The sequence below is a fragment of the Callospermophilus lateralis genome, chromosome 3 (genome assembly GCF_048772815.1).
Source record: "Callospermophilus lateralis isolate mCalLat2 chromosome 3, mCalLat2.hap1, whole genome shotgun sequence".
NCBI lineage: Eukaryota > Metazoa > Chordata > Mammalia > Rodentia > Sciuridae > Callospermophilus > Callospermophilus lateralis.
The window spans coordinates 56325299-56335427 of record NC_135307.1 but is presented as its reverse complement, the minus strand read 5'-3'; the positions used below and the strand labels follow the sequence as shown (position 1 = coordinate 56335427).

Below are 10129 nucleotides of genomic sequence, written 5' to 3'. Positions count from 1 at the left end.
TTCCCACTTTCAATACTCAATCTTTTTTCACTTAAGGCATGATTTTAACTAATTTGGATGAACTTTTATCAAAGATCAATATGAAGTTTATTATTACTGTGAAAATATATAGCTTTCATATTTTTGGCTAACCATGTAACTAATGAGAAATTAGAAAAACAATATTGGAGGTATGCATGCTTTGATTTATACTACTAATATTATTGTCATATTATTAAACTTATTATTAAATTAAGTTAATGACTTGTATTTACTTCACTTGAAAAAATGGGTATAAAAAAATCAAAGGTACAACAGATTTTAATTTATAGTTAAGCCGAGCATAAGTATTCAGTTGAAATTTCTCATGATTCTCACTTATCATTGAGACAATAGAAATTATTACAGAAAGAAACTATTCTATATACAATAGAAATTATTGCATATGTTCTCTTATATTCAGACATAAAAGTTTTAAGTAGACTTTCCAACATTTTAGGCATTGTGAAAGTATTACTATCCATACTGTAGAATTTCAACATCTTTTCAAGAGTATAAAACTAGAATTCAGGGAGGACAGAATATATAGTTTCATTCAATGTCCTCAGGGTTTGGATACAGATTGACTTGGTTGGTATTTGAGCATTTCATGAAAGTCTCTTAATATGCTTACCCCACTAACAAGCAGGAGCAAAACCCCTTGTTTCCTAGCTGTTGGAATGATCATGAACATTTTTCCTGAATACAGATGTTTATTCTTTCCTATAAAATGTCTAATAAACTACATCCCAAATGTAGTCTCTCTCCTCATAGTTTTATTGAGCTAGTAAAATTATTTGCTGACGTTTTAAATATTGACTTTTCTACAATATACTGTGCTTCTTTTTTTCTCCTTTGCAAATTAATTTCAGAAATCGTAGGTAAGTGCTTTCCCTCTAAAGACATTGAGAAAGTTTTGTGAGGGTTATGCATCATGTGGGAATTGTATCACTAAAAAATAAAATGTGATGATTATACCCATTTACTAATGAGGAGGACAGTGTTAATGAAGAGAAAGGATAAATAGTTTAACTAAGGCAGAGTTGATAGGGAATGAATGAATGGATGCCTCAGATTCCTAGCAAATGTAGAAATCGTGCATAACAACAACCAGAAGGGGTATTTCATGATGTCAGCTCATTAGTAAAAGGTGTTTATATGCTATCTGTGCATATAATACATCTGTTCACAATATTTTCTTTTTATTAATTTTCATAATTTAGTTTATCTTTGCATTCAGATAGGCTTCATATTTCTGGAAAAGAGTATATAGCTTTGCCATTATTTATGAAATTATCTACTATTGTTCATAAAAGTTGAATTGATATAAAATATATATCTATAACATCTGTGTCCATGGGTAGGGGAAAGGGGTAGCGCATGTGCCATTTCTAGTAGTTTTCAAAGCTCCTTGCACTTATTCTCATAGGCATAGCTGCTGACCCCTGCTCTGCCCTCGATTGGTAGCTTATGTTGATCTTGATGAAAGAGCAATTGATGCTTTCAGGCAATTTAATGAAGCAGAAGTGACTTGTCACATGTTCAGAATAAAAGTGCATTTTTATGTGGAGTTATAAAGACCAATAGGCAAAGAGGGAAACAGGGCATCAAAGTGCAAGAATCCACAGAGGAATCTGATGAAACCAAAATCAAGGCCTTCTTGGAGAGAACTGACTGGTTGTACTCTGCATATAACCACTGGACAGAAGCAGTATGGGGTCCTCCACCAGACAGTGTATAATCTGATATGCAGCCTGGCATTGGAAAAAGAATTCTTCGTAGGTAAAACACCAAGAGATTTGTATAAGGACGAGTTGGTACCTCTGTTTGAGAAGACCGGACCCATTTGGGATCTAGGTCTTATGATAGATCCACACTGTCTGGTCAGAACAGGGGGTATGCATTTGTCACCTTCTGTGGAAAAGAAACTGCACAGGAAACTGTTAAACTGTGTGAGAGCTATAAAATTTGCCCTGGTAAACACCTTTCAGTATGCATTTCTGTGTCAAACAACAGACTTTTTGTTTGATCCATCCCAAAGAATAAAGAAAACATCCTGGAAGAGTTCAGTAAAGTCATAGAGGGTTTGGTGGACATTATTCTCTATCATCGACCCAATGACAAAAAGAACAATTGGGGGTTCAGCTTCCTTGAACTGAGAATCACAGTCAGCAGCACAAGCCAGAATCTGGCTAATGAGTGGAAAAGTAAAAGTATGGGGAAAACGTAGTTATAATTGAGTGGTTGACACTGTGGAAGAATCAGATCCAGAAGTCATGGAAAGTTTTATTTGTAAGAAATTTGGCTTCTACTATGACAGAAGAAATATTGCAAAAGTTATTTTCTGAATCTGGAAAACTTGAAAGAGTAAAGAAGGTTAAAGATTATGCATTTGCTCATTTTGAAGAATGAGGAGCTGCTAAAAAGACCACAGATGAAATGAAATAGAAGGGAAGAAATTGAATGGTCTTAGTTAAACTTGTAGATTAAAAAAAAGAAATAGCTCCAGGCTGCTAGACAGGCCTCCAGAAGCACTGCCTACGAAGATTATTACTAACACCCTCTCCCTTGCATGCCACCTCCAATTAGAGGTCGAGGTCATGGTGGAGGGAGAGGTAGATAAGGCTACTCTCCATATTACTCTGACTATGAAGGTTACTATGATGATTATTATGGTTATGAGTATCATGACTACCTTGGTGGCTATGAAGGACCCTACTACAGCTATCATAATGGTTGTACAGTAGGAGGACGAGAAAGAGAATGGGGAGGGCCATGTGCTCCCCCCCACACACACACCAGGGTGGAACACCACCTTTGAGAGGTAGAACTGGCTCTTCACAGAGGAGGGCACCTCTGGGACCACCAAGAGGCTCTAGAGGTAGTAGAGGGGGTCCTGCACAATAGTAGAGAGGCCATGGTTCCTGTGGAGCTCCGGGCAATCTTGAGGGCAATGTAGGAGGCAAGAGAAAGGCAGATGGTTACAACCAACCTGATTCCAAGTGACATCAGATCAACAACCAACAGAACTGGGGTTCCCAATCCATCACTCAGCAACTGCTTCAGTCAGGTGGTGACTATTCTGATAACTATGGTTACAATAATGACACCCAGGAATTTTACCATGATACTTAAGGGTAACAGTGGAAATAGATAAGCAAGGGCTTGAAAATGATAGTGGCAAGATATGATTGGCTATAGATCTACTGCATTCTTCAAAAAAATGGCTTAACGGTTTCATCTTTGACTAGCCATTTGCTTCCATTTGTATTGGGCTGAAGAAATCACTATTATGTACATACCCAAGTCTTTTTATTATCCTTTTCATTAATATTCTTGGACATTGTGCTCGCAGAGTTCTGTCATTCTGGAGATCAGAATGTTTTTATCATTTCAGGCTTCATTTTAGCTTCAGAACAAGCTGTTAAATGATGATTTTACAGAACCTTTGGTCTGGACAATTTAAATATTTTTTATTTGGGATAGAATACATAAGAGTATGAAGTATGTTATAAATACAAATACAAGCAAGTGCTTGTTTTAGTAGTTTTAAGAAATTAAAGCAAACAAATTTAAGTTTTCTTATATTGAAAATAACCTATGATTTTGAAGAATGAGGAGCAGCTATAGAGACCACAGATGAAATGAATGGAAAGAAATAGAAGGGGAAGAAATTGAATGGTCTTAGTTAAACATTGTCTTAGTTAAACAATAGTCTTAGTTAAACATTGCCCAACAGTGATTCATCAAATATGAACTACAAATATAATGATATGTAACATATAGCCTAACATATAAGAAAACTTATATTGAAAATAACCTATGATTTTATGTTTTGCATTCCTAGAAGTAGGTTACCTGCATTTTTAAATTGTTATGTCTTCACAATTTTTGACATCTGCCCTACAAAATTTGTTTGGCTTAAATGTCAAAGCCATGACAATCTGTTTTTTAATGTGATTGAATTTCCAATTTCTTGTTCATGTAAAATTTCAATAAAACTCAAAAATCTATTCCAAAATAAATTTAAAAAAAACATACATCCATGAGAGGCGATCTACGCCACAGAACAATTACCAGTCTAATTTTCTATCTTTTACATCTGGATTGCTTTGCAAAACTTGTAGTGTTTAATTTCATATTCACGTTGCTTTGCATAATAAACAAATCAATAAAAGTTAAATTAATAAATAGTAATAGATTAATGTCAAATAAAATAATTATCTGCTAATAATACAAATAATGAATTGATAAATGATTCTTAGAAGATAGATATATATAGTTTCAGGCTGATTAATTAAAATAAGTAATTGAGAAACACTACTATTACTAAATTAAGCAAGGGGTATATTGTTAATAAAGAAGATACTTGAGGATTCAGGACATTCCATAGCAATCAATACTAACCATATAAGTATAGAAAATGATGGAATTTCAATAGGATTATTGTTATAGAAGGTGTTTGTAACAATTTATTTGCCACATGTTATTTGATTCATATTTTCTTAAAAGCATTAGTTAAAAATCTCTTTATGATCATCTGGTATGGATTTTGTCATTAAATGAACAGAAATCATAAAAAAGTACCTGCTCTTTATCATAACCTATTCAAGAAATTACTTCCTCATAATTCATGTTTTAACACAGGAGCTTATTGAATGTTCAGAATCTTTTAAATAAATTTTCTTGGTTGTGACAATTTATGTATCTAAATTTCATAATTAAGTAGTAAAATTGTGCAGTAATACAGGATATTTTAATATGAATTTTTAACTCCCTTTAATCAAAAATGGTAACTTCTAAATAAGAACAAACAAAACAACTGAGAAGGTGGTGCCAGGAGTAGACAGGTTACTTCAGAGCTATTGTTTACCTGTTCTGAGAGAAAAAAAAGATTATGAAACTGTTCTAAAATGGAACCAGGATTGGAAAATGAAAGAACAAACATTAAAATCACCTAGCAAAATGTAGATCTCCATGAAATTTTGGCTTCAATGTCAAGACTTATCATGCCAAATGTGCACCAAGAGTGTATGAAAAGATTTATTATTCACCTAATGAAGCCATTTAGTGGGGCAGGGCAGCTTCCCAGACGGGTCGGAGAATGGCTTGAAAGAACAGGAATGGGAGAAGGGGCTGGCTTGGGATTTCACAGTAGTAAGAGTGGGACCAGGATTAGAGTTCCTACATGTATAGGTCAGAGGTCACATTGTTTGGATTCCCTCTGTCTTACAAAAATGATAGTCAAAAATGAGGGATGAATTGTAGCAAAGAGTCCATCTCTATTCTTTTAACAAGGACAGCTTTCACGGCCTTTTAAATATTTTCTTACTAGTTTAAATTTGTCTTAGTAGTTTTAAGAAATTAAAATTTTTCTTTTCCCTTTTTAAATTTTTCTCTCAGTCCTTCAATTGCTTTACACTTGAAAGAGAAATTTGAAAATGCTTTTCATATATTGTCACACACTGCCCAACAGTGTTTCATCAACTATGGACTATGTACATAATGATATATCACACATAGCCTAGTTGTATGATAGGCCACGCCATCTAAGTTTGTATTATGTACACACACTCTATGGTGTTTACACAATAGATTCACTTAATGACATATTTTTCAGAATGTATCCCTGTACTTTAAAAAGTCAGGAATGTGTGGTTTTTGTTACAAAAAAGGTGGCATTTTTATTGTAAATAAATTTTGTATAGGGAAAGACCCTTACCAATTAGCACAGTCTGACATTCTAAGGTCCTATGAAATTTTTGGAGAGAAAACAACTTCTCTGTTCCTGTGCATGCAATTTCTCAATTAGTTTCTGGTCAATTTTCTTTTCAGGAGCTTAAAATTTCTGGATCCTCTGGTGTTTGTCTACAACACTGCAAGTTTTCTGTTAATTCAGCAGCAAATTTCTCTCTCTTATTCTCTGTGGTTTCTGTGTCTCCTTCGTGGTTTCTGTGCATATGAAGTGAGTTAGATCCCTGCCAATACTGAGTCGGGTAAGACAGATACCAGTCCCTCTGGCAGCTTTCTAAAAAAGCCATAACACTTCATTCACATTCCACTCCTCTTCCTCCTTTCTGAGGTAGAAGCTTTGAGTTGTACTTCTTCTCATGATTGCATTGAGCCACAGCAGCCACAGCAAGCCACACTCCCCCAATTTCACGTTGTTCTCAGTAGCCTCCAAACTCTGCTTGTTTCATCCATATTCCAGGTGAGGTGAAAGAGAAACCAATCCCTTGGACAGCACCTGAAAATCTAGAACCTGGGTTGCATGCTTCTTCTCTTCTTCACCCCATGTACTATGGGGAAGTATTGGTCTGGGGTCTTCTCTATTCCTTGTTGCAGGATTGAAGGAAGAGAAAATGTGTGTAAAGTGAAATTACTTTTCTTACCCTTTCTAGTGATGTTCCTTCTTGGCATTGTATTCGCCCATGGCACCACAGCCTCTCAACTGGTTTCTGGAAATCTCCAAACAGTATTTTGTCCATGTATCTTTGTTAATTGGTATTGCTAAGGTGGGGAACTTAAGACCTGGGATTTCCTATTCTGCTGACATCCCTCCTCTCCTTTGCCCCTTTAACCTGTTATTTGAGCAAACTAATAAGAAACCAGAATAGAGGACTAAAAGTTTGGTTATTGCCATTTCACTTATGAATATGTCCCTGGAAGGTAGACTAGGCATCAACAGCAGTTCTGTTTGCTCTGTTAAAAAGAATTTGTCTTTGACTATTCAGTGACATCTGGGATCTTTACTGGATATACAGGGTCAATAAATGAGCTCTTTAATCTGGTCACCTCACCTCAAAAGCAGTTCCAAAGGTGAAGTGGCTTTAAAGCTTGCACTCATGAGAATGATATATAGTTATCTTACTGGAAGGTGACCCATTAACCCCCACTTACCCTGTAAACATTAAATGAGAATCCCCAGGCTACTTTTTACTGCTGTGATACATAGCACATTGTACATAGTCCTATTTATACTTTTAATATTTTTTCTTTGCCTATCTTATAAACTAAACTACAAGCTCCTCAAAGTTAGAAACATTTTTGTGTTTATCTTTGCAAAACAGCACCAATTGCTTCACATTGATATAAGTATTTGATAAAAGTTTTTCCTTTATTTACTTACTAATCCAAAATTAGTTATTGATTTTCTATTCTATACTACTGCACAACATTGAATGCATAACAGATGAATAAATAAAATAATGAAGTAGATTAGTATGTACTACAGCAATTTTTTTCAGTATCTATTATTGAAACTATGTAATCTCTTATATTGTTTTCTATAGTAACCTAGGGGAATATGTATAGATAGTGCTAAAAGCCATTTTATATCCATGTACAGATTTTTTGAGAATGTTTTCATGTTCTATATGTGTTTGTTGCTATCTCAAATAATAGAGAGTCTGTGAATTGTACAGGTCAATCTTCCAACAGTGATACTTAATTTTCAGTTTTTCTGTTATGTTCTTTAATTGGCAAATGACAGTATAAGTCCATCTAAAGTCAAAGTTGTAGTTTTTTGCTATTTTTCAGTCTCTCTCTGTGTATACCTTCATTGTCATAGCCAAGGGTGGGGTACAATACTATTTCACTTAATTTGCATCAACCTTGAAGGGATAAAATCTCCTTTTTCTATACAGACCAAAGTGATTGGAGTCATTAAATTTTTTAATCATAATCTTCTGAATTCCTTACAGATATGAGATCCTGTAATACAAATAGTTACGGGTCTGTGATGCAACAATAATAGTAAAAAATAATTGCTTCTCTCAATTCTGTGTTTTGGAGATTCAAGATGGCGGGCTAGAGGAAGCCTTCCTTCCTGTGTTTCTTAATTACATAGTAAAAATTAGTATCTGAAACACTGCATACATGGACCTTATTGGAGAGGAAATGGAGGAGTAGAATGTTAAGGTTTTTACAGATCTTATGAATTTTAAGGTTTTTACAGATCTTATGAATCTGTGAATGTTTTTGCTAAAAAAGTAGAAAGATAAAAATTTTTAGAATTGCTTACCTTTGAGGGTAGAGCTACAGGTTTTCTGTAGTAGTTACTAATATATTGGATAAATGTTTAGAAAAGAATCATTTTATTAGAAAACCAATAAACTAGAAACAGCAACTAAATGGAGTTTTTGGCCACGCTCCAATGTTACCAGTAATGATAACATATTTTTCTAGAAATATTTTACTTTGGTGATAAGTTTTCATTCTACAATTAATCATTAAATCCTAATTTGAAATTCTGATAGTTGGAAAATTCAAGAGAGACTCCATATCCTGACTGTAAACTTCAATTTTTATTATAAGTTTTATTGTACTTTTAATAACATTGTAATTGTACATGTTTATGGTGTACAGTGTGATGTTTTGATACAGGTCTGCATGATATAATGATCAAATCCAGCCAATTAGCACATCATTAATTACCAGTATTTATCTTTTCTTCATCATAAGAATATTTAAAATCCTTTCCTTTATTTTGAAATATAGATTATTATTATTATTATGGTTATTCCACTATTCAACAGACCACCAGAACTTGTTCTTCCTATCTAGGTACAATTTTATATGCATTTATTAACCTCTCCAAGTTCCTTATAGTTTAGGGTAACAATAAATGCAACACACAAATAATCATTTAAAAGGGAAATAAACTGAATTGTGAAAATAATTTCAGAGCCCAAATAATAGGAATTTTGCTACCTGTCTCTAACTTGGAAATAGCCCAAGAACCCACACAGATCACTCAATCATAATTTTATAGTGAGTCCCAGGATTTAAAGCAGCAGTTATGATTTAATGTGTCCTATTTCTCAGCATTCACTGAACCAACTATGTGAAAAACACTAAACAGAATGAAGGAATACAATGGCGAGCAAGATGTACGTTCCTTTTTAAGAAACCTATTAGTACAGATATGGATTCAAGGAAGTAAACAGGTAAATATAATTCAGTGTTATACCCTCTAGAAACAGCCAACAGAGGATTTTTACCTGAAATTAGCAGGTGAGGCTTTTCATTGGCACTGATGCCTTAGTTGTGATCCACAGAAGGCAGCTGAGTTAGCCAGTGAAGAGAGGAATTAAGAATCTTCAAAAATTAAGGCTGAAGAATATTTATTTTTTATTTTTTATTTTATTTTTTGATTTTTTTATTGGTTATTCAAAACATTACAAAGATTGCAGAATCACATCGGTTACACATCCACATTTTTACATAATACCATAATAATAACTGTTGTATTCTGCTACCTTTCCTATCCTCTACTATCGCCCCTCCCCTCCCCTCCCATCCCATCTTGTCTCTCTACCCCATCTACTGTAATTCATTTCTCTCCTTATTTTTCCCCCATTCCCCTCACAAACTCTTATATATGTAATTTTGTATAACAATGAGGGTCTCCTTCCATTTCCATGCAATTTCCCTTTTCTCTCCCTTTCCCTCCCACTTCATGACTCTGCTTAATGTTAATCTTTTCCTCCTGCTCTTCCTCCCCGCTCTGTTCTTAGTTGCTCTCATTATATCAAAGAAGACATTTGGCATTTGTTTTTTAGGAATTGGCTAGCTTCACTTAGCATAATCTGCTCTAATGCCATCCATTTCCCTGCAAATTCCATGATTTTGTCATTTCTTAGTGCTGCGTAGTACTCCATTGTGTATAAATGCACAAAGCTATGCATATGAGAAGTCATAATGATTTTTGAAAAAATAATTTAATTCAATATTATTGAAAAATAATTTGAAGTGGTCTGGAACTTGAAAGCAAAGGAGAGTTTTGTATTTCATTGTAAGACAGATTCAAGTGGATACCATCATGAATTTCAGTCTTTAAAAAAAGATTTCTCTAGCAGCCATGATAATGATGTAGTTGAAAACATTAAAACAAAATCCATAGTTTTTTTCTTGACTACATCTGGTAGAAGGATATAATGCGACTATAAAAAATATGACAACTGGGGAAATATAAATATGAACTAAATATCAGATAATGTTTTATTGGTGAATGATAACTGTATTGTGGTTAAACAAGAGAATATCTAATTCTTTTAAAAATGATTTTTTATGGGAGAACTTTCACTAAGTGTGCAACTAAATACCAAAT

General features: G+C 34.0%; 1 pseudogene; it reads left to right on the top strand.

The window, feature by feature from the left end:
• The first annotated feature begins 1472 nt into the window (after nucleotides 1-1472).
• On the top strand, nucleotides 1473-3171 carry LOC143394638 (heterogeneous nuclear ribonucleoprotein R pseudogene; annotated as a pseudogene).
• The last annotated feature ends 6958 nt before the right edge of the window (nucleotides 3172-10129 follow it).